At 33.8% G+C, this 25,190-nt stretch overlaps 1 long non-coding RNA gene across 1 annotated transcript; it reads right to left on the bottom strand.

Annotated features, from left to right (window-relative positions):
• Nucleotides 1-104: 104 nt before the first annotated feature.
• LOC141410868 (uncharacterized) lies at nucleotides 105-18,930 on the bottom strand. The gene is made up of 3 exons (XR_012435656.1): nucleotides 18,161-18,930; nucleotides 1,509-1,586; nucleotides 105-403 (listed from the first exon to the last, which is right to left on the bottom strand). It is a non-coding gene; the product is annotated as an uncharacterized lncRNA (long non-coding RNA).
• Between the last annotated feature and the right edge of the window lie 6,260 nt (nucleotides 18,931-25,190).

Raw genomic sequence — 25,190 nt, 5'->3', positions numbered from 1 at the left:
CCAGGATTCCTCCCTATCATATCAAATAAAGAGATTATATTATTATTTCACATTTAAGTCATATAAGTGAGGTCATGCCAGGGACAAATAAAAAAAAAGCATGACCTCACTTACACGACTTATATATATAGACTAATCCTCTAACAAAGATGAGTTCATACTAATTCATACTAGCAGAGAGTATAATAACAGTTGTGGGCGGGAAAGATGGGGAGCAAGAGAATGGGGAGTATTGGTCATAGGTTCAACATTTCAGCTACACAAAGGGAGTAAGCTTTGAGACCTACTGCACAACAGGATGACTTTAGTCAAATACATTTTATATTTCATGGGCTGGTAGAGTAGTTCAAGTAGTAAGAGAAGCTTTCTATTAAATTTGTGGTCCTGAGTTCAAACCCCAGTGCTGTCAAAAAGAAAAAAGAAAAATATATTTCATATTTTAAAATAACTAATAGAGCAAGTTTCAAATATATCACCACAAATGACAAATAACTGAGGTAATGGATATGCTAATTAGCTGAATTTTATCATTCTCTGTTATATACATAGATTAAAACATATTTTATACTATAAATATAAAAAAATTATGATTTCTCAATAAAAATATTAAAACTAATACTTTTAAATGTATTAAAAGTAATCATTTTAGGAACACCATCTCCATAGAATCGGAAAAGATATTATTTAAAAGAGAGGAAAATTTGAAAACAAATAAGGGAAAAAATAGCAAGGAAAAAACAAAGGTTAAAAAAAAACATAAAATGTGAGTTCAATTCCCTTTACATTTGTTATGATAAATAAAGGTTATTAAATTATGCAATTAAAATAAAAAGCAACATTCAAACAAAATAATAACAAAGATAAAAATAAGTGAAAGTAATGGTGTAGATTCTTCAGAGCCAAAATGTAAAATAAGTCTTAGATTACAATAATTTGAGTAACTATACCCAAGTGTAATTCATAAAGAGTTAAGACACATTGGTTGTATGAGTATTGAATGAATGAACATAGGACCAAAAACCAACCATCTAATCAGCAAACAAACCCTTATTAAAGTCATTAACATGAACTAATAAAATGTGAAGTTGATTCAAAGGTCAAAATCATGGTCAACAAAAGACAAAGCTGTATGCAAACTAATTGTATTATAGCAGAAAGAATAATTATTCATGTGTTTGTTTGTTGGTTTTGTTTTCTTTAAAACCTACAGTTTAACATAACTGGAAACTTTTCATGTCTGTAATCTAATGCAAGAATACACAGCAAAGTTATATCTAGGTACAGTCTATCTAATAAATAATCAAATAGTTGGTAAAGAGGGCTGTTAAACAGGTCTGAGATTGACATCCCCAACTTTATTTGCAAATTTGTGGTAAATTTCCTTTTTTTTTTTATTGTTTTATTATTCATATGTGCATACAAGGCTTGGGTCATTTCTCCCCCCTGCCCCCACCCCCTCCCTTACCACCCACTCCGCCCCCTCCCTCTTCCTCCCTCCCCCTCAATACCTGGCAGAAAGTTTATTTGCAAATTTGTGGTAAATTTTCTTAGCAGTTACAAAGGAAATAAACAGCCTGGGGTACATCCTGTAAAGGAAAATCTATAATAAACATTGGAATGCAACACTTCTTACACATTGGTTTTATTTTTGTATGTGTATACCCAGTAGAGAGATTGCTGAATCATATAATGCTTCTACTTTCACTGTTTGAGCAACCTCCACATTGTTTTGTACAATGACTATCATAAATGACATTTCCACCAACAGTGTAAAAGTCTGGGTCTTTTTCACATCTTTTTCAGCACGTAATGTTTTTGTCTTTTTGGTAGTCAACATTCCAATCCATTTAGAAGAATTAAACTAGACCCCTCTCTTTCACTATATACAAAAATTAATTCAAGATGTATCAAAGACTTAAGTATTTGAGACTTGGGTCTATAAAAGTACAGAAGTAAGAAAATATTTCATGACATTGGTCTGGGAAAACATGTTTTTTAAAATATGACCTCAACTCAAATACTACAGCAACAAAACCAAAATCAGACAAATGCGATAATATCAAACTAAAGCCTCTGTGTGTCAAAGGAAAAAAAAGCATGAAAAGATAACCTAGAGAATGGGTAAAAATACTTATAAATTATGCATCTGAGAGAAGGTTAATATTCCAGAGTATATAAGGAACTTAACCCAGTAACAATAATAATAATAATAATTAATAATCTGATTTTTTAAAAAGACAAAAAGCCTAAACATTCCTCAAAAGAGAAACATACAAGTGTCTAATAGATGAATTTAAAAATGTTTAACAATCACTAGTCATTGGAGCAATGTAAACCAGAGTATGAGAGAGCTGCAGTCTGTGTGTGAATTTGTCTAGAGAATATGTATGACATATTCATGACATGAGCTTTGAATAAGAATTTAAAATGTGCATTAACTAACCTAGTCCAGTAAGAGGAAATGACCCTTGACTCCACCTGCTTCCCTCCCATGTCATTTTGTAAGTAATTATGAAATGATATTTCCATCTTATGTTTTTTACAAACAACTGAAATGTGGGCCTGGTGTTTTGAGCCATCAAGAAGACTTTGGGCCTATGTGCTGTGCATGGATGTATGTACCTTGGCTTTTGTCTACAGCAGGCTTACACAAACAGTGCAAGAGAATAAGAGGGAGAGTAAAGATGTTATGCATGTGGACAGCTGCTCCTCCTGTTGCTGCAAAGATGTGCGTGCTATATTTTTATTGTTTGTTCATAAGTAAAGATAAAATGAATACAGAATTGGATTGAAATGAGTTTGTTTGCCATTCTTTTTCCATTAGCACAGACCTTCTGAAAATGTCTAGGGGTCACTGAGTTTCAGTTCAGAGCTGAGAATTAAGCTGAGCCCCAGGGGCCCACTCCTTGTAATCTTATCTACTTGGAAATCTGAGACCAGTAGAATCATGGTTTGAGGCCATCTTCAACAAGTAGTTTGTGAGACCCCATCTCCTAAGTAACCAGAGCAAAATGGACTGGACATGTGGCTTAAGTTGTAGAACCCCTGCTTTGCAAAACAAAAGTCCTGAGTTCAAACCCTAACTTCACCAAAAAGAAGTTTCAAAAATGTTCACCTGATATTATGCATATAGTATGTACATATGTATACATGCACATTTAATTTTAAGTTTTGATAAGTTAGTAGGAAAATATTTTATTTTCCTATCTGTGAGAAGGTGCCAAAAGCATTCAATTAACTACCAACGAAATACTTCAAACAAAGAAGGAATTTGGTAGACTTACCAAAGTGCTTTTCATGCTTGCTTTTGCTTGATACTAGGTCATTGGGTACCGCACTTCAAATGAGAAAGGGCTAACAATGACCAAAGCACTACACAGACTCTCACAGATTCTTGTGCTTTCTGTTTCACCTGCTATGCCCCACTTCTATCCTTCTCTTTGTCTGGTACTTTACTGAAATTCTGCAGAGATCAAACTTGTCTCAGGTGGATTTCTCTCTACTCATTCATATTCTACCTTCTGTGTTTTCAGTTTACTGTTTCCATTAATGTCTTCCAAAAGACTTTAAATTGCTTCATTATTGCTAGTCCTGTGCAATTATCTTAATTATAGTGAATTTATTATTAAAACAAACCCCATTCTGCTACATGATACAGTATCAAAAGATAAGATAAAGGCTATGTTAGCATATACATTTGATATTAGTTTTTGATTTGCTGCATCCTCCTTGGGGGCATGGAGTAGGTATTCAGATATAAGGTCTAAGAGCATCCTAGTATGTGGAACTCAATAATTCACAGGGTGCACATGGGCATTTATTCAAAAGTTGGAACAGATTACATCAGGTGCAACTATGAAAGTGACATTAAATAAAAATTTATTTGTAGCTAGCAAGACAAGCTCAATTTTTAAAATTCTGTTAAATATTTGAATAATTGCAACACATCAAGTGACTTTTAGGCAATTTTTCAAATTATTCCAGATATTGTATATGGTACTTTAATTACCTATGGAAATTGAACAAGGGTCACACTGGGCTATTTCAAGGGTTCTTCAACTACCCTCAAAGGTGTTTATTTCAGAATGATTCATAGGGCATGACAGCAAGTTAGATACATCATGATAGCTTATTACAGGAAAGAATTGAAGGCAAAAAGGAAAGAGTAAAAATAAAAACATGTATAAATTAAGGAAAATCTAGTGTTAGCTGACTCAGATTTGAAAGTCCTTCACCCATGGGTGTCATAACAGGCATTTTCTCTCTAGTGGCAAAGCACGGGAACCCACAAATGTCACGTCTTTCTTGGGAATCATGTTCAGGTTTCCAGGCCTGAGACTTAACAAAGTAAGCACCTTACTCTTAAAAGCCATGATAACTAAAACTCAGAACCTAGTACAAGGCTCAGATCTGTATTGTATCCTGCGGAACAATACCAACATGCTGGTACACTGTGTTCAATTCAACAGTGTACAAATCAGTACAGAGGTCAGTAACACAAGAACATCAAGAACCACATTCTCTAAGATTGGCCAAGGGTCAATTATGCTTTCAGAATCCTCTGGATATTTGCAAATCTTGAGCAACTAGATCTCATTTGTTAACCCTTTCCTCCCAGATGGTGGCAATGCACTTTATCATCCAACCCAGAATTTTTTTGAGAGTTAATGAGTTCTACTATTTATAATCATACTGTGTATAAGAACATGAGGCAGAAGTACATCATGTTGATTCAATATGTTATCTATGGAGAATAGTAAGTACAAACAGCATGAATAAAGGAGTTGGATGCTTTCAATCCTTTTCAATAGTCTAACCCACATAAGAATGACAACTTTCAGTGTTGAGAAGCAGAGTTAATACGGAGGAAAGTTAAGGTAAAATGTGAGGAAAACACTTATAGAACATAATATTTAGTGGGTAGATGAAAATTTTAGTTAGATGAAAATTATTATGTAACCTAACTATGAAGTAAACAATGTTCCAGTAGGAAAAATTTACAGATAGGAATCAATAGGAATTACAGCTCAAGTCATTAGTCTTACATTCAGTGGATTGGTTGAATGGGCTTCTGTTGGAGATGCTTAGGATCTTTTCAATTGGTCTTGGAGGCACAAAATTTGCATATGAGAAGCCACCTTATCTCTAATGTGTGAAATTTATCTGTCATCATTTTATGTCATTAAGCTAAAAAAGGCTAGTCTACATTAAGTGGAAATAATCTTATTCTTTTTGAAATTTATCTTAGGTATGTAATAGTCTATTTAATATGCTACCAAGTTAGAGAAGTTTAGCATATAAACTACAAAAGCTAAACTTATGTAAAGACAAATCTAAATATTATGTAAAAACATATCTAAAGGAAAAACATTCATTAGTGAAGACATTGTAAACTTTGGCAGAATCTATAAGAAGTTACTGTGTTCTGTCTGGAAGCATTTAAAGCAAGATGCAGACTGATTTGGTTATTTTAAAGGCAATGAAGTTAAACTTCCTTAGATAAATGGTATTGCTAAACAGAGACCTTGTTCAATTTCAAAGGTGTCAACAACATTTTATTATCAGTCAATTCATCTATTTACTTCCACAAATATCCTTACACTATCCTTAATCTAGTAACTGGGTACATCATATGAGCAAAATTGACCTTATAAGGTTTTTAACTTTATATACTAAATAGATTCACAAATAATTAATAAATATTTATTAGGCAGTAATAGAAATGAAAAAGAAAAGCAGGTAAAAGGAAATAGAAGTGGGGCAGTACAACTTTAGGCAAATGATCGGGAAGATCTCTATTGGCATCAAAGAATACATAAGGCAAAGAATTCAATACAGAGTGATATCTCAGAGATATCTCAGAGAACATTTTTTCAGATTAAAGGACTATCAGTGTGATTATTCTGATGTAAGAGCTGACTTATATATTGTAGAAAGAAAGAAGTCAGCTTGGTTTGGACAGAGAAGCAATGTAGTCTGAAAGATATTAGAGACAGAAACAGGAAGCATATTCATTTTAGATGACTTAGAAAGCCATTATACTTACAGTATGGTTCTAAGTAAAACTGTGCTAGGATATTAGTTTCTCTTGAAAAAAAAATGAGTGTTATGAGCTTAATTGTGTTCCCATAAAATTCATATGTTGAAGTCCTAAACTGCAGTAACTCAGAATTTGGTGCTATTTGAAAAAATTTTTAAAGAGGTAATGAAGATCAAATGGGTTTGTATAGGTTGGCAATGATCTAATCTGAGTTATATTCTAATAAAAAAGAAATTTGAAGACACAAATAGTAGGGACATTGTGAAGAGAGGACAATGTGAAGACAGCCATTAGCTAGTCAAGGAGAGAGTCCTCAGGACAAAAAAGACCTGCTTATACTTCAATCTTAGACCTCTCTAGATAATAAGTTTCTTCTGGTTAAGCTACTCAACCCAGTATTTTGTCATGAAAGTCTTAGTAAACTAATGAACTCTGGTGAAGATGTGGAAAACAGATACTAAACAGATAAACTTAGAGGTTGTATAGGGGTGAGGTATAGATGACATGGGCTAGTGGTAAATGGTGAGAACTGTTAGGTAATTAGAGCCATAAATAATTTATTGGCAAAGTGGATGTGTGCTAAGAAATAAACTAAGGCTTTAAGCAAGGATAATACCAACATTTTCTTTTTTTGGCCCATATTCAGGTTTCACTTTGAGTCCATGTTAAAATTAAGATTATTTTTCTGGTCCAAAATATAGCATAACAGGCCGTAGCCTTATCTATTTATTTATTGTTAACTAACGTCTTTTACTTCTGGAAATAAGCATTATACATTATTTATTTAAATAGGAACCAATTATCTTAATATTAGATTTAATCTCATCCCTTCACAGTTAAGTTATTAGACAGCCTCATTGGAAATATATTCATGGAATGACATTATGGCAAGACTTTTTTCAGTTTTAAAAAGTTTGGATGAATGCCAGAGATCAGTGTAGAAATTAATTGCTTACAGTTTCTGACACAAGTCTTCTCATCAGCAATGATTTTTTGTATAGCCATTGTAACAGGGCACTGCTTTCCAAGGTAAGGAGCCTGACAGTTTTGCAATTAGAGAGGATAGGGCATGATTCATTTTTCTTAGGAGTCGATATTCAGAGTACCCAAAATACATGCAAAGGCAAATTAACTACAGTGTTTTAAAAGGAATTCTTTAATATTCCATCATTTACCTATCATTCATGGTTTTTTCCTGTTAGAGTTAGATTATACACTTAAATATTTCTGAACTTAGCAACTTTTCATATGTTTTTCACAAAAATTGTACTTGCAATTTACTCATTCCAGAAATTATGGAAAATTGATTTTTATGAAAATAATACAGCTGGTAACATGAATAATGTTTGTAGAACTGAGTAATTTATAACATCTAAGGCATTGCATGTGGTGAACTTTAACTGAAAATGATAATGGAAAACATTGCCCTACCTTCTGCAGGTCTTAGAAATTGTTCTTTTCCTATGAGGGAACAGATGTATCATTCATACGTTATAAATTAGATTTAAAATACTTATGAAATGTTAACTTCACTGTCTCATTAGTCCATATAAATGTTCAATTTGTTCAGCACTAATCCTGATCGTACAACCAAATAACATTTGTGATCTACACATAGTTTTTTCTGAATAGCTGTATTTCTGTAATGTATGTTCTCTTACATACACATACAAAATACTCCAATTTTCAGTCTTAACTCTGATATGCATTATTAGTTATCTTCATTTTTCCTTGTGATACAGGGTTTTTAAAAATTATTTTGAATCAAAGTAGTTACCATTAATGTAAGAGAAAGTTCCCCTAAGTTCATTTCTCACTTATCTCTATTTTCCAAAGTTGACTGGAAGTTCTAGGAAGACATTAGAGAGGAAGAAGGCGGCATATCTAATCCTGTGATTTGTCTATATGCACGTCAACCACCCTTTGAGAGACATCATTTATTCTGCTTACTTGTCTCCAGTGGATTCCTTATGACTGTCTCTAAAGACAAGTACAACTGCTCTCCGCAGTGTTGTCATGCCATAGCTGAAAATTTCTTCATATTCTCAATTGTACTGGGAGTTAAAAAAGATGCCTGAGAAGTTGACTATATCCCAAAGTGACTGGGCTCATGAATGAAAGTTTAATAAGTTCTTGCTGAATGTATACAGAAAGGAAGGTGCTGGACTTAGTTAAATCACAGGATGTGGGCAGAATACAGGCCTTTGTCTGGAAAAAGTTGTTCTATTGTTTTTGTCCTTTTTTATCTAGGGAGAATGCTTTCTAGCCTCATAGGAAGACTTCATACTTCACAGATCATTTTTCATATTCCTTAAACATCCTTCAACTATTTTAACTCTGACCAGACTCCATCAAAATATAGGTTCTGAGAAATCAAAGAATTTAAAAATTTTTTTAAATTTTAAATTGTTTTTGGTTACATCTTTCTCCTGATAGAAAAAGCACTGAAAATCCTAAATGCTTGAGTCATAAGAGACTTGGGAGGAAAGTGTTAGAAGTAAAATGGAAAAAACAAAATAAAGGTCAGCTAATATATGTGAAAAGCAGAATATAAATTTGTAATGCAAAATAAACAGTTTTATAGTTTTAATATTTTGTCTGTGACTTTTAAACTGAAAATAAATGATAGACAATTAATTTCAAGTAGCCCTACACCTGAAACCAAGGAAGGGGTCATCCTTGCCAGATAAGTTATGCTGATATAGAAGGGTGCTCTCAAAAACAGCACTTCATTACACCCATGATTTATAGGAAAAAACTGAAGAAATTAGTACAAGATTAAATGTTGAATGTAGATTTGTGTAACAGTATATACACATATTTACACATACATAGTCATATAAACATAAGTGAATGATTTGTGAGCTGAAGAAAATTTTAATCATAGTGGTGGCTGACAGTTTGCTTAGCATTTTCTCCAATCATTTGAGACACATTGAGCCAATTAAGGAGCTTCAAGATCATCATTCATGAGATCAGTGGAATTCAGGGGACAGCTTCTGCTGGGCAGCAGACATGGATGCATGACATTTCCAGAAAGTGATGATCTAGGATGCCTGCAATTCTGTGAACCTTGAACAAGGGCGTCAAAATGAGCCATCTTTCTAATGGAGATGCCTGTTCAGGCTAGCACCTACAAAGAGTGGTGCCACCCGTGGGCTATAGGAAAAATTACCAAACAGAGGAAACGTTTCTTATCTGACAGGCTGAACTGCCAATAAGAAATGCCCAACCATCTGGAAACCCACATTAAGTACCATCTAAGAAAATAAGAAATTTTGAGTCTCCAATATATACATTGATTCATCACCCAATTACATCAAAGCAATCATTTGAAAACTTTCCCCATGTCTTTATTGCCCTCCTGCACTGCTCCTGTCATAACAAAGGAACTAAAATAGAAAAGAAGATAAATTGTGAAGTAAGGAAGTAAGAGAAGAATCACATTTGTATGAGATTTATATTATTTCATGGAATCTATTTGTTCAAAACATTTTGAACATATCTCTTATAAATGTGTAAAGCTTATTTTCCTTTAATGATGAACATGTACATTTCGGATTTAAAAAAACATATTAAATTTCAATGAACTACTTTTAAAAATTACCTATCAATCTCTCTCTTATCCCTAATGTATTTAGGGAGAAAATAATTTGTCCAAAGCTTTTCTTAGGGCAGTTTTGTGATGCATCTGTTTTACTATGCCATTATTGTCTCCCATGCATGCACTCTGCTACTTCTCATGGCTGGAAATATCTGAAGAAGTATATCATCTTTCCCAGAGCCATCCTTGACATTGTAACTTAAGCAGAGGGTTTAATATTGGGTAGGACATAACTGATGTTGCTGGTTTGTACCATTATTTAAGATTTTTCTTTGTGTATCAAATTTTTCCTGAATCTTTGAGGAGATAAAACAGTTTCATCATGCAGTCATATTCACAAATGGCTGGAAGTGAATATGACAGAACTCAAATCTTAATGAAAAGTTGGTTGACAAACTCTTCCAAAGAAATTTTATAATTTCTAGCTTTCTATGTCATTGCTGCCTAATCTGTCTTTTTTCCTTTTGATTTGAAGTCCCCCTTTTGATCTCATCTTTATTCCTATTTCAATAACACTATATCATGGCAGGGCAATTTACCTAAGTTCTTTCCCCTCTTGCTTCCTGGTATAATTTTAGTCTTTCGTCTCAAGCAGTTTATATTCATTTCCAAGAACCAAAATATTTCTAAGTATATACATATATGTGTATATATGTATATATGCAGGTATGCATGCAATTTTAATTAAGATACAAGTATAAAGTGGGACATAATTTTCCATTTATTTTATATTGATTTTTCTGTCCTTTTAAAAATTGAAACCTCGCTTTATTTTCCATTTACCAGCAATACATTTCTATATAGGCAGCAGAAATTACAGCTAAATATCTAGAATTAAGATGAATTTTTTAAAAGTCTTTAGTAATCTTAGTGTAAAATGTTCATTATAGCATTGATTAGAGTATAACATGATGGCTGGGATGTAGCTCAGTGGTACAGTGCTTACCTAGCATGCACAAGGCCCTGGGTTCAATCCCAGCTCCAAAAAAGAAATGACAAAAAAAAAAAAGAATTTCAGATGAAACAAATGGTGATTTTAAAATGCATAATTGAATTTAGTTTCATGAAACGTTATCTACAAAGGTGAAGACAAAATTAAGGAAAATTAATAAGGCTTGTAACACTGATCAGTTGTTACCATCCTTAGGCTGGTAGAGAATGGGGTACTTAGTAATCATCAAATCTGATTGATATAGCTTTCAGCAGCACTGTGTGCTGAGTAACCACTGCCAGAGTACAGCCTAACTGTGATGGAAGTGAGACAGGATAATATACACCCCACATCTCTATCTGTCTTTAAATCCTTCCCAGTGGAGAAAAGGCATTAGAGATGTCCTCTTACAAGGTGGTGTCTGTTACCCTTTAAAAGTCAGCTATTCAATGATTATAGTGGGATAAAGTAAGTGGAAACATGATCGAGACACTTCATAGCATCTTCTTATTGTGTGATATAATGGTAGCTATTTTTCTCTCTATTATCAAGCAGAAACTCTGCTGTCCCTTAGTAATCAGGATTCATTGCCTAGGTCAGTTCGTTAACACCTCTCTACCTGTTGCTTAAACATCACAGAAGTCTCAAATAAAAACTTATTGGCATTGAGTTTAATGGAAATTGGCTGAGCTCCCTTCTAAAAGTATTTCTTTTTGGGTACAAGGCCATCAAGATCATAGAAATGGAAAACAAAAATTTTATAAATCAGCTAAAAGGATGGCATAGTAAAAAGGATCATTCATAACATTCTAGGACTTTGCTTTCCTTCTGTGAGGATTACATTCAATGGTGATATATTTAAGGTGTAACTGATCATACTTCCCAGTCTGCCCCAGACAGTACCCGTTCACAGTTTTTGTTTTGTCATATTGAATAGTTTCCCTTTTCTTTGAAAAGTGTCTGGTTTGCACAATGATAATCATATTCAAGGCATATATTACATGCTCTGAAATAGTGTCCTATATTTGCCCTACTGGCATCTTAACTCTATTCCTTAAGCTATTTTACAATTTTACTCATTCAGCTGCTTGTAGTGGTAGATCATTAAAATTAAATTACTTAATTGGAACTCAAAGCTCCACTGTATTTTCCTTTTCCAGATTTAGGACCATATTTTTGATATACTATAGAGATGACAAAAGCATTGCTGCTTGGTTGCTTAATTTGAGAAAGAAATAAATTAATTTGGGACACATTAAACCTAAGCAGTAAATTAATTGTGGATCCAGCAGAATACTTATCATCTGCAGTAGAGCTAATTTTAACATTTGATGTTGTAAGATTAGCTTATCATCTGTAACTTCAAATTATATAGAACTTTGAAAATAGATAAACATTTATGAATAGGTAGCATTATTGTACAGTAATTTCAATTTTTATCCAGACCTGTTTCTTATATGTTTTAAGAATATTAGCTAATTTCCTTTACAAGGAAAGTAAAACTTGTATAATTTATTTTTATGTCTAATTTAAAGATGTCCAGACAAACTTCAGTGGACATTTTTGTGGAGAAAAGGCATATACATTTTGACTGTGGCTATGTAAACCAACTCAGTAGAAACAATGAAAGTGATTCCAGACAAGTGAATATTAACAGAATTCATATAGCTTATTCATTCTATTTGTACAGTTATAATGTCTAGTAACATGCTAAAGCTAAATTATATTCTTTGAGGAAATGTACTGGCTAATTAATCACCAAAATAATCACAATCTGTCTGTGGCTAAGGTTTGGGTGTCACTCTCTGATAGAGTACAAGCAAGCATCACCTCTTAGGACATTTTTTGTTGGCATATTGTTTATTTATAACAAAGATCAGAGAAGAGCACACATCTGTAATCCCAAAATTTAGAAGGCCAAGGAAGAAGAATCACAAGTTGAAGTTCAGGCTGGTATATACTGAAAGAACCTTTGCTGGGTTGGTGGAGTGGGAGGAGGAGGAGGAGGAGCAGAAAGAAACACCAGTATTTTTTAATGTATACATTTGCAAAATCAGTGAATTGAAAATATTATTCATGCTTCAAAAGCAGAACACAAAAAAATTAATGTGTATGGTGGAGATTTCAATCCTTGGTTTTACATGTTTTTAAGAATGTCTCATAAGTATGTAGATAGAATTGCTAAGGTAAATTATAGATAAATTTAAATAAAGTTATGGATCTAATATCATTTTAAAGTCAATGGGGGCTCTCATAATTTTCATAGTTCAGCCAAATAACGGATTTCAAAAAGAGACAACCAAAAAAGAAATCATGAAATAAATAGCAAAGTCACAAGCTACAAACTGATGTTTTACTTTTAAAAGGGTACATTTTGGAAATATAAAGTTAAGGCAAGAAACAGACCCCATCTTCTGAAGCTCAAAAGGAGTCAAGAAACATTTACAGCTTAATCACATGAAAATATAATGTGATGGTCAATGTTGATTTTTAACATGGTTGGATTAAGAGATGCTGAAGACATCAGCAATGCACACTTCCGGGTGCTTTATTAATGTCTGTGAGGGCATTTCTTGAGACAATTGATATGTGGGACTGCCAATGAGGGGCAAAAAACATCCCTGAGTGTGGGTGACACCATCTACTGCCTGGGACCCACATTGAATAAAAGTGGAAAAAGAAGGAAGTCTGCCAGTACACAAGCTCCATTCTTTGCAAGCAAGTTTTGCAAACAAATATTGTGGCTGCCATCACCCATCAGACCCCAGCTTCTTCAGTCTTTCAAATTGAACTCATACCAGCAGCTCTCCAGGGAGCTTTCAAGCTTTTAACCTTAGACTGTGACTGAGTCATTGACCCTTCTTGTTCTGAACCATTCAGCTTCTTGTGTTGAGCAGCTACTGGGTTCACTGACCATCCAGAACACAGAGAGCAACCTTGGGATTCTGCAGCCTCCAAACTAATCAATCTCCTTTTATAATTATATCTCCATCCATGTGATCTATATCTATATCAGTATCTATATGTCTATATATAACCTGCACCTCCAGAGAATCATAATCAATACATAGCCTATATCAAAGCTTTTCAGTAAATGAAATCCAAAACAAATAAATCCGTGATATAAGTAGTATAAGATAGAGAATACTAAATAAAGATGAAAAATTTAAATAAATAACTGATATAGTTTTTAGAAGTAAAATATACTATTATCATTTAAAACTCTACTCAGTAAGCCATGCTGAAAGTTGTGGGGATTTCATGATAGCATGCATTAATGTTGATAATTTAGGGTTAAAGCTAGGCAATGTTTTCCCAGTAGAAGTTTAGTTGCATTTTAATTAGCTTAAACAAATTTCATCTTGGTAAACTTTTAATACAAATGATAATATTTCTGTAATGTGTGTTGGTTTAGTTTTGTCTTTTATTAGTGTGTTATATATCAGTGTCCTTCTAGATGTATAAAATAAGAGCCTGGAGATCCTTAAAAAGTTAAACACATGCACATATACACAAACACATATGCACACACACAGTCTTCTTAGAAGTTGACTAAAACATGGCTAAAATTATTAATCAGCCTAGATCTGTTTAATGTGGCACAGCAGGGGTTAGTTAGGGCTTCGTTGGAACTGAATGTAGAAAGCAAGACTTCTACCCAACACAAGTTTTGCTTGTTCATTCAAAAACAATCTTCATATGCATACATAACTTTATAAAATTTACATGAGAGGACATTACTCTTATTTTGAGTTATTATAATTACAAAGAATAAAAATATTATATGAAAACGTGGTTAGTATTTATTATGGCACATTTCTTCAGTAACCATAAAATTTCACTTTTGAAAAAGTTTTCAAAAGTACATCTTTACAAAATTAGAAATAAGGGCAAAATAGTTTCTGCTGGGTATTGAGGGAGGGTAGAAGGAGGGGGCAGAGTGGGTGGTAAGGGAGGGGGTGGGGGCAGGGGGGAGAAATGAACCAAGCCTTGTATACACATATGAATAATAAAAGAAAAATGAAAAAAAAAAACATCTTTACTGGGACCCTATGGCATTTTGCTTATAGCACTTTTTTGTGATAAAGCTTTCCTTTAGGCAGGAATTATAAGCAATATTCAATTAAGATAGATAATAACCTTTTAAAAATAACTGTTTTACAATTATCAGTCAAGAAATTTAAAAATTGCTAAAAGAGAATGAGTTTTAATTTAAAAGTATGCTTAGACATGACTGTCAGACAAATGATTTCTTATTCTTAAAAGAATTTTCTTCAAATATTTTTGAAAAGGGAGATTGCATAAAGTCAATTGAATCAGTGTTATATCAAAGAACATATTATATCAAAATGAAAATAACCTTTAGAAGAGGACAAGAGGGAGCTGTCCATTTCTCTACTTTTTCATTTTTCTTCTGTGATTTCACCTATGGCAGTTTATCTTTGTATTTTAGATACAAATAGCTTTCATGAAAAAGTAAACTAATCTTTTATCATGTCTAATTTTTTTTTTGCTGCTGTTGTTTTCCCAAGTTAACCCAATAAGATATTATTAAATGGTATTGCCTTTTATATTCTAGAAAATGCTCAGCAAAGTTTAAATATTTCATTGTGCCCCAAGGCTATAACTATGTGGTTTTACTAGCACACAGGGATTTTATTTATATCAAACTTTTTGTCCAAAGAAAAAAAATGAAATAAATCTCTGTTGTGCTTTAGAAACAAAAATCACAAAGCCAAACAGATGTTTGAATAGATACCATTAAGCCCAGTGAACATCTATAAACTTCTCTCTACACTTGAGGTATTTTTTTGGCTAAACTGATACTATGAATATTTGCTGTGCATTCGAAAGAATTTAAATACCAGATTAGGGTAGTATGTCTTACAGCATTGATTTGTTTTTGGCAGCTTTTCCTCCCCATAACAGAAATAGTAAAAGCAAGGTGATTTTTTATGAAATAAGAGTAGCTCATTCATTTGATTATATAAACAGAAAGATATAATCTTTCTTTTTGATATTTTGAGTTTCTTCATTTTCAGCAAAGCATGAACCTTGTCTTGACAAGGTCAGCATGTGTTTATGCTAACACCAAAAATGAGTCATTGATTTTTTTTTCCAAAAACACTTGCAATTGGAGATTTCCAAGGCCACAACAAAGATTTAGCCAAGAGTAATTCCATAAAATATAAACTGTGTCTCAAAACTTATGTACAGTTTCTGGTAAAGTTCAAATTTATAGAGAGTTTTTAAAAATAATCTACTTTTTTTCCCCTGGTAACCACAGCATGATTATTTTTGAGAAATGTTAGTAAATGTATCTGTAAAGGATATATTATTGTAATACTTACTTTGGCTAGAAATTATATGTGAATAATACCAACTTGAAGCATACTAAAATGTTTAAAATGCATAATTTAAGAATTAAAGTGTGTAAGAAATCATGCTTGAGTGCTTTATGACAAAATGGTGGTGGTACAAATGACTTCTGTCCTTGTATTACAACTGCTTTAAAAATGATTAAAGATCTTTTCCTATCTATGACAATAACAGAATCACTTTGAGGGATTACTAAGAAAGATAATGATGGAGAGAATTTATTATCTTTGTAGTTGATTTTATGTTGAGTTTTTAAGAACAGAAACGAGAAAAAGCCTGCATAGAATTGAAACTAAAATCTAAAATAATAGAGAAATCCTGCAAAGTTTTGTCATCATGAAGCCGAATCCAGTATAAAGATGGCATAGAGTCACCTACAACATAACTAAACACTATGATTAAGTATAAATTTAATGTGACAAAATGATATGAGAGGAGGGTTCTAATTTACATTAAGGAATGTGAATTTGAAAAGACAGATTCTGGAGAACTCAGAATTAAGCTGAAATCAGAGCGTTACTAGGAATAGTCATGTACATTACAGATAAGAAATCATGGGTAGATGGAAGACTATGTGTAGAGTCCCTGAGTCTAAATAAAGGACGTATGTGAGTAATTTAAATATATATTTGAATTAAATTAATTGTATTTAGCTATATTACACCTTAAGTTATAATGGGTTTTTAAAAATGTAAAGTATTTTTTAAAAGATCAAACCTAAAAAATCTGAAGAATAATCACTAGGGAGGTAGTAGAAAAAGAAATGTTTTGTCATAGGATGTGAGAGAATATTTATACAAAAAGTATTTCTCAAAAAATTTGATTGCTTATGAGAAACTTTGTAAAGTAGGGACTGAAATAATATATTTGGCAATGTTTGTAAATCAGTGAATGTGATAGTTCATTTTATGTCAACTTGACATGACCACCAGAAGCCCAGATAGGGTGTTATGAATTTTTTCTGGGTTTTCTGTGAAAGTATTTCAAGGAGAGATTGGCCTTGTCTTTGAAATGGTGGACTGAGTAAAGCAGATACCCTTCTATACCCTTTTCCAATGTGGGTAGACACCATCCAACCCATTAAGGGCTTGAAAAGAATAAAATGGTTCAGTAAGGCTGAATTAATTCTGCCTGACTATGTGAACTGATTTATCCATCATCTCCTGCCTTTGGTGTTGATAGTTGGCAGGCCTTTAAACTGTACTACTTGCTTTCCTGGGTCCCTGACTTGCAGATGGGAGATAATGATACTTCTCAGACTCTATAATTTCATGAACCAATATTTTATAACATATATCATCATACATATATATGCAAGAGAAATATATATGAAAAGTATATGTACATATTCATATACATTATATACCTATATATAAAATAGGATGTGTGTATACCTACATAAGATTTTATTTTTCTATGGGTTCTGTTTCTGTAGAACCCTAACTAATAAAGGGAATTTATACTACAATTTTAGTAAGTTGGTGGGAGGAGAGGACACACTACAATATGTTGGTCATTGCAGCTATAATTATTCTTTGTAGCATAAGTGAGCTGGGACCAGTAGCTTCAGGGAGTAGCACTGTTAAGAAATAACTCACTTCTTTGTGTGCTTTTTTTTTTTTAATTTTGTTAGGGATTTATAAATCATAATTATATGACTTTATTCATGATCAAGAGATTGAGTTGATAGGGAGAGTTGTAAGTTTAAAATAGAAATAGGATACCAAATGGTCAATTTTGACTGTGTCATATATTGCTCTTAAATAATAGGTGACAAAAAGAAGAGATTTAAAAAAAAAAAAAACACAAAACTCTTACAAATAACTTTCTCAAAAACATTTCATCAGAACAGGACTCTGGTAAGTAAATAGATAACAATGGCTTAATGAGTAACTCTTATCTGCCTGTGTATTTAATCCCACACATTTCAGGCTTTAAAAAAATGAACAAAAATTTGCAATACATTGAAATAAAAGTATAGAAAATTTAGGAGATTCCAAAATGGCGACTAGAGTGAGGAAGCAGAAAGTGTGCTTCCTAAATCAAACTCTTGGAGAGATGCTGGAGATACACCTGAGAGGAACAACCACAAAGAAGAGGCAAAACTCTGACACCTCCACACCCCTAGCCCTCACATAACTTCCCCACACTATGTTAAATGGAGAAACCAGGAGGGCTCCAGCGCTGCCAGACACCAACTCCTTACCTGCTTAGGAGACCACCAGGTGAGCAAATAAGCAGCATGTGGTACTCCCTGGGACAAATCATCAAGGTCTTCTGGACAGATTGACCCCCACCCAGGAACAAAAGAAAAAAAAAACTGAATAATAAACAAGCAGCTGAAAAAAAAAAAAGAGACATGTAGCAAAGAGGACAGGGCAACCTGAACTCTGGAGAGTGGGGCTCCCTCGTGAAAACTGTAAATAAACAAGCTGGCCAGAGAAGGCAGGTGTGGCACCACCTCTCTCAGTAGTTAATGTTAATGGACTTAACTCCCCCATCAAAAGGCACCCTTTGACAAACTGGATTAAAAAGGAAGATCCAATAATTGGTTGCTTACATAAGACCCATCTCATCAATAGAAATGAGCTTAGGCTTAGGATGAAATTCTGGAAGAAGTTTTACCAAGCCAATGGTCCCCGAAAGCAGGCAGGGGTAGCAATACTTATCTTGGACAGAGTAGACATTAAACCTACATTGATCAAATGAAATAAAGAAGGACATTCCATAATAATAAAAGGGGAAATAGACCAAAAGGAAATAACAATTATCAACCAACATGCACCCAATGTAAATGAACATTTCATCAAACATACTCTGAAGGACCTAAAAGCATATATTAACTCCAACACAGTGGTAGTGGGAGACTTTAACACCCCACTATCATCGATAGATAGCTCATCCAAACAATAAAATCAATAAAGAAATCTTAGATCTAAAACATGCCATAGATCAAATGGACCTCATTGATGTCTGCAGAACATTTCATTCAACTTCTACAAAATATACATTTTTCTCAGCAGCCTATGGAACTTTATCCAAAATAGCTCATATCCTAGTGCACAAAGCAAGCCTTAGCAAATATAAGAAAATAGAAATTATACCATGCATTCTATCTGATCACAATCCTTTAAAATTAGAACTCAACAACAGAAATAAAGACAAAAAACATGCAAACTGAACAACTCATTGCTTAATGAACAATGGGTCATTGATGAAATAAAAGAAGAAATTAAAAGGTTCCTGGAAGTCAATGAAAATATAAACAAAAACTACCGGAACCTATGGGACATAGCAAAGGCAGTCCTGAGAGGAAAGTTTATAGCCATGAGTGCATATATTAAAAAGACTGAAAGATCTCAAATCAATAACCTAATGATACATCTCAAAATCCTAGAAAAACAAGAGCAAGCAAATCCCAAAACAAATAGAAGGAGAGAAATAATAAAAATAAAAGCTGAAATCAATGAATAGAAACAAAAAAAAACCCACAAGGAATTAATGAAACAAAAAGCTGGTTCTTTGAAAAAATAAAGAATATCTATAGACCCCTGGCAAACCTGACTAAAATGAGAGAAAAAACCCAAATCAGTAAAATCAGCAATGCAAAAGGGGAGATAACAACAAGCACCATGGAAGTCCAGGAAATCATGACAGAGTACTTTGTGAACCTATATTCAAGTAAATTTGAAAATCTTGAAAAAATGGACCAATCTCTAGATACTTATGATCATCCAAAACTGAACCAAGCGGACATTAATAACCTGAATAGATCTATAACACAAAATGAAATTGAAGAAGCAATCAAGAGTCTCCCAAAAAAGAAAAGTCCAGGGTCTGAAGGATTCTCAGCTAAATTCTAACAGACCTTTAAAGAAGAACTAATACCAACCCTTCTTAAACTGTTCCACAAATAGGAAAGGAAGGAAAACAGCCTAACACATTTTATGAAGCCAGTATGACACTTATCCCAAAACCAGGCAAAGACACCTTCAAAAAAAAAGAGCTATAGGCCAATCTCCTTTATGAACATTGATGCAAAAATCCTCAATAATGGCAAACCAAATTCAACAACACATCAAAAAGATTATTCACCATGACCCAGTAAGCTTCATCGCAGGAATGCAGGGGTGGTTCAACAAATGAAAGTCAATAAATGTGATAAACCAGATTAGCAGAAGCAAAGACAAAAACCACTTGATCATCTCAATAGAGGCAGAAAAAGCCTTCAACAAGATCTAACACCATTTCATGATAAAATCTCTAAGAAAACTAGGAATAGAAGGAAAGTACCTCAACATTATAAAAGCTATATATAACAAACCTACAGCCAGCATTATACTTAATGGTGAAAAACTGAAATCTAAAATCAGGAACTAGACAAGGATGCCCACTCTCTCCACTCCTTTTCAACATAGTACTGGAATTCCTAGCCACAGCAATTGGCAAGAAGAAGGAATAAAAGGAATACAAATAGGTAAGGAAACTGTCAAAATATCCCTATTTGCAGATGATATGATTCTATACTTTAAAGACCCAAAAAACTCTACTCAAAAGCTCCATCGACAGCTATGACATGGTAGCAAGATATAAAATCAACATAGAAAAATCATTAGCATTTCTATATACCAATAATGAACAAACTGAGAAAGAATATATGAAAAGAATTCCATTTACAATAGCCTCAAAAAAATCAAATACCTAGGAGTAAACTTATCAAAGGATGTGAATGACCTCTACAAGGAAAACTATAAACTTCTGAAGAAAGAGATTGAGGAAGACTATAGAAAGTGGAGAGATCTCCCATGCTCATGGATTGGTAGAATCAATATAGTAAAAATGTCTTCACTCCCAAAAGTAGTCTACATGTTTAATGCAATTCCCATCAAAATTCTAATGACATTCATTAAAGAGATTGAATAATCTACTGTTAAATTTATATGGAAACACAAGAGGCCACGAATAGCCAAGGCAATAGTCAGTCAAAAGAACAATGCTGGAAGGATCACAATACCTGACTTCAAACTATATTACAAAGCAATAACAATAAAAACAGCATGGTACTGACACAAAAATAGACATGACAATCAGTGGAACAGAATAGAAGAACCGGATATGAAGCCACACATCTACAACCAACTTATCTTTGAACAAGGCACTAAAAATATACAATGGAGAAAAGACAGCTTGTTCAACAAAAGTTATTGAGAAAAGTGGTCAGAAGTCTGCAAAAAACCGAAACTAGATCCATGCTTATCACCTCATACCAATATTACCTCAAAATGGATCAAGGACCTTCATATCAGATCCCAAACTCTAAAGTTGGTTTGGGAAAGAGTAGGAAATACTTTGGCTCTAATAGGTATAGGCAAGGATTTTCTCAATGGAACCCAAACAGATCAGCAACTAAGAGATAGCATAGACAAATGGGACTTCATAAAACTGAAAATCTTCTGCACAACAAAAGGAATGGTTTCTAAACTGAAGAGATCACCCACAGAGTGGGTGAAAACAATTGCCAGCTACACATCAGACAAAGGATTGATAATGAGAATATATAGGGAACTCAAAAAACTAAATGCTCCCAAAATTAATGAACCAATAAAGAAATGAGCAAGTGAACTAAACAGAACTTTCTCAAAAGAAGAAATTCAAATGGCCAAAAAACACATGAGAAAATGCTCACTATCTCTAGCAATAAAGGAAATGCAAATTAAAACCACACTAAGATTCCACCTCTTTCCTGTGAGAATAGCCATCATTAACAACATCACTAACAACAGGTGTTGGCAAGGATCTGGGGAAAAAGGAACATTTATGCACTGCTAGTGTGAATGCAAACTAGTGTAACCACTCTGGAAAAAAAATTTGGAGGCTTCCTAAAAATCTAAACATAGATCTGCCATATGACCCACCAATACCACTCTTGGTAATATACCCAAATGAATGTGACACAGGTTACTCCAGAGGCACTTACACACCCATGTTTATTGCAGCACTATTCACAGTAGCCAAGTTATTGAAACAGCCAAGATGCCCCACTATTGAATGGATTAAGAAAATGTGGTATTTATACACATTGGAATACTACTCAGCCATGAAGAAGAATGAAATCTTATAACTTGCAGGTAAATGGATAGAACTGGAGAATATCATCCTGAGCAAGGTTAGTCAGGCCCAGAAGACCAAAAATCGTATGTTCTCCCTTATATGCTGACTTTAGATCAAGGGCAAACACAACAAGGAGATCAGACTTTGATCACATGATGAGGTGAGAGCACACAAGGGAGGTATGGGTATAAGCAAGAACCCCCCCCCAAAACAAGATAGCATTTGATGTCCTCAATGCAAAGGAACTAATGCAGAAACTTTAAATTGAAAGAGGCCAATAGGAGAAGTGGACCAGGAACTAGAGAAAAGGTTAGTTCAAAAACAATTAATTTAGAATGTAAAACATGTACAGGAAAGCAATACCAGTAAACTCCCTGTATAGCTATCCTTATCTCAACTAGCAAAAACCTTTGGTCCTTCTTATTATTGCTTATACTCTCTCTTCAACAGAATTAGAGATAAGGGCAAAATAGTTTCTGCCTGGTAGCAAGGGGGTAGTGGAGAGAAGAAAGGGGTAGGGGGAGTGGGAGGGAGTGGTGGGGAGGGGGAGGAAATGACCCAAATATTCTAATCACATATGAATAAAAGAAATTTAAAAAAAGAAAATTTAGCATGCATTTGTGTGTATGATTTAGGTATATAAAAAAAATAATGAAAAATATGTGAGAGTAAATGACATTTAAAGCATATATAATAAAAGTATCAAATAATTAAAATTAAAAATACATGGTAGAGCAATAATAAACCACTGTGCTCCTTTCAGGTTTTGAACATGTTGGGTTGTAAAAACTTACATTTGAAAAACCTTTTGGAAATTTATTATTATAAATTTTAGTAGGTTGGTAGGAAGAGAGGACACACTACAATATGTTGGCCATTGAAGCTATAATCTTTCTTTGTAGCATAAGTGAACAGGGACCAGTAGTTTCAGGGAGTAGCACTATTAAGAAATGACTCCCTTCATTGTGAGTAGATGGAGTTCCTAAGCTCCTGGCATGTAATAGCATACTCACTAACCTTTAATTAAGGGTGGTATAGAATGAGATAATCCTGAAAAGGAATGTAGTGGTAAGTGCAATATAAAGGGGAGTTTGAAGATTATGGGCAAACTATTAAGCATAAGGACAATGGTATCTTGTTGCTGCTGCTGTTGAGAGACTGTTGATGTGATTGGAGGAAGAAAAAGAACATCTGAAACTGGTTTCCACGACACATGCTTGCAATCTTAGCTACATGGGAGGCTTAGGCAGGAGGACTGAGGTCCCAGCTTGTCCCCAGACAGAAAGTACAAGACCCTCTCTGAAAAATTACTAAAGCAAAAATGGCTGGAATATTGCTCATATTATCATATGAGCACCTGCCTAGAAGTTCTTAGGAGGGTAAGAGAGAAAATCAGAGAGTCTCTGTCCTATAAAAAAACCTGAAGGTAGAAGGCTAATGATTGTGGCAGAACATAATTAGAAAGATAGCAAAACCTCAAAGAACATTTGAGGAATGCTCAGCCATGATATGTATTGTGACAAAATATGCTTCTTAGCAACTCAGTTTCTCCTGAGTTGTCTTGATGTGCAGAAATAGCATATTTCACATTGTTAAAGATGAAGATGATAGTCCTGATGATGTCTGTCATCATGATAGATACAGAGACATCTGGCTTGCAAGATAGTACATATTCTACTCAGGATCTACCTTGATTCCTGCTAAAAAACCAATAATTAGGGCAAAGTTACAGATCTTCACTCTGCTAATCAAGAACTACTCATAGAGAAAGGGAATTTATGCCACCAAAGATCTGTAGAAACTACCAGTAGTAAGACCATGCATTAAACAAGATTCTGGGGATGTAAGCTCAAGAGGATAAAGGAGACTTTATTGATCTTGTTATCCCAAAGGATTTAATACCTTGGCAATGACTGGGAATTATTGCTAATACAATTTTAGGCTTCCTCTTAGAAATTTTGAAAAAGCAAAAGTTCATAGAAAATAACATAAAATGACCAGAATAACTATAGTTGCTTGTGGAGGAGGGTTAATAACAGACCAGAGAGTGAGAATGCTATAATGTATAAGCAATGGTTAGAAGGCCCACCAGAAGATCATGTGTCTGGGGAAAGGCCAGCAATTACTGCATTCAACAATGCAATAAGGAATGTGCCCTTTGAATAACCTGGTGGTGGCTATCCTGCATACTAAAGATGGCAGACGAAGATGCTATTATAGAACTAGCTTCTCTGAGGACAGTCTAGATTTAAAGATTTAAATAGCTGAATAAAGACATTTTATCCTAACCATCAAAAGTCAACTGAAGTTACCATAATGAACAGAAATGTCAGAACAGAGTCCACAAGTACTGAACCCAGAAAAGTAATGCTAAAGCAGAATATGGTACCCCTAGAGACAAGATATATAGACACACAATAGTATTGGTAAATCTACACATACAAAAGACTTGACACATCATCATAACCACACTAAGAGTCTGGTCAGGGTCTATATGGACCAGTGGGTAAATCAATTTCTGTCTTAAGTCACAGAGTCCAATAGAATCAAGAACCCTTAGTGGTCATTTCCCCAATCCACAAATGTGTACTTGTAATGGTCTTACCTAGAAGTTGGCAGAAACCTTGACACTAGTCTCTGGAACTACCTTCCACCCTTCAGATAAGATGGCAAAAAACAAACAGTACCATGTTTGGGAATGGGTAAAAAAATAAAGATAATTCTTTTGTTAAAGACCCATAGAAACAGAGCATTGGTCTCATCATATACCCATAAATTTATCTGTTTATTCCCTACAAAATCTAAATAGTTCATGAATAATAATGGTGGACTATCTTACATGGAAATGAGAAATAAAACTCTGTGAAGAGCTATATGAAACAAACAGGAATGCCTTTTTTCAAAAACTGAAACCAGGAAGGTAAAACAGGTCCTGTCTGGGGGTTGGTACTAGTGGAGGGAGAGAAGGATTTAAGGAAAGGGTACAGGATGGTGAATATAGTGGAAATATTATGTACTCATGTATGAAAATGGAAAAATAAGATCTGTTGAGCCTATTCCAGGAATGGAGGAGGGGAGATAAAGGAGAATGATGGAATGGATAAATTCAACTGTGATATATTTTA

Source organism: Castor canadensis, chromosome 9 (assembly GCF_047511655.1).
Source record: "Castor canadensis chromosome 9, mCasCan1.hap1v2, whole genome shotgun sequence".
Lineage (NCBI taxonomy): Eukaryota > Metazoa > Chordata > Mammalia > Rodentia > Castoridae > Castor > Castor canadensis.
The sequence above is the reverse complement of the archived record's forward strand: the minus strand, read 5'-3'. Positions and strand labels throughout refer to the sequence as shown.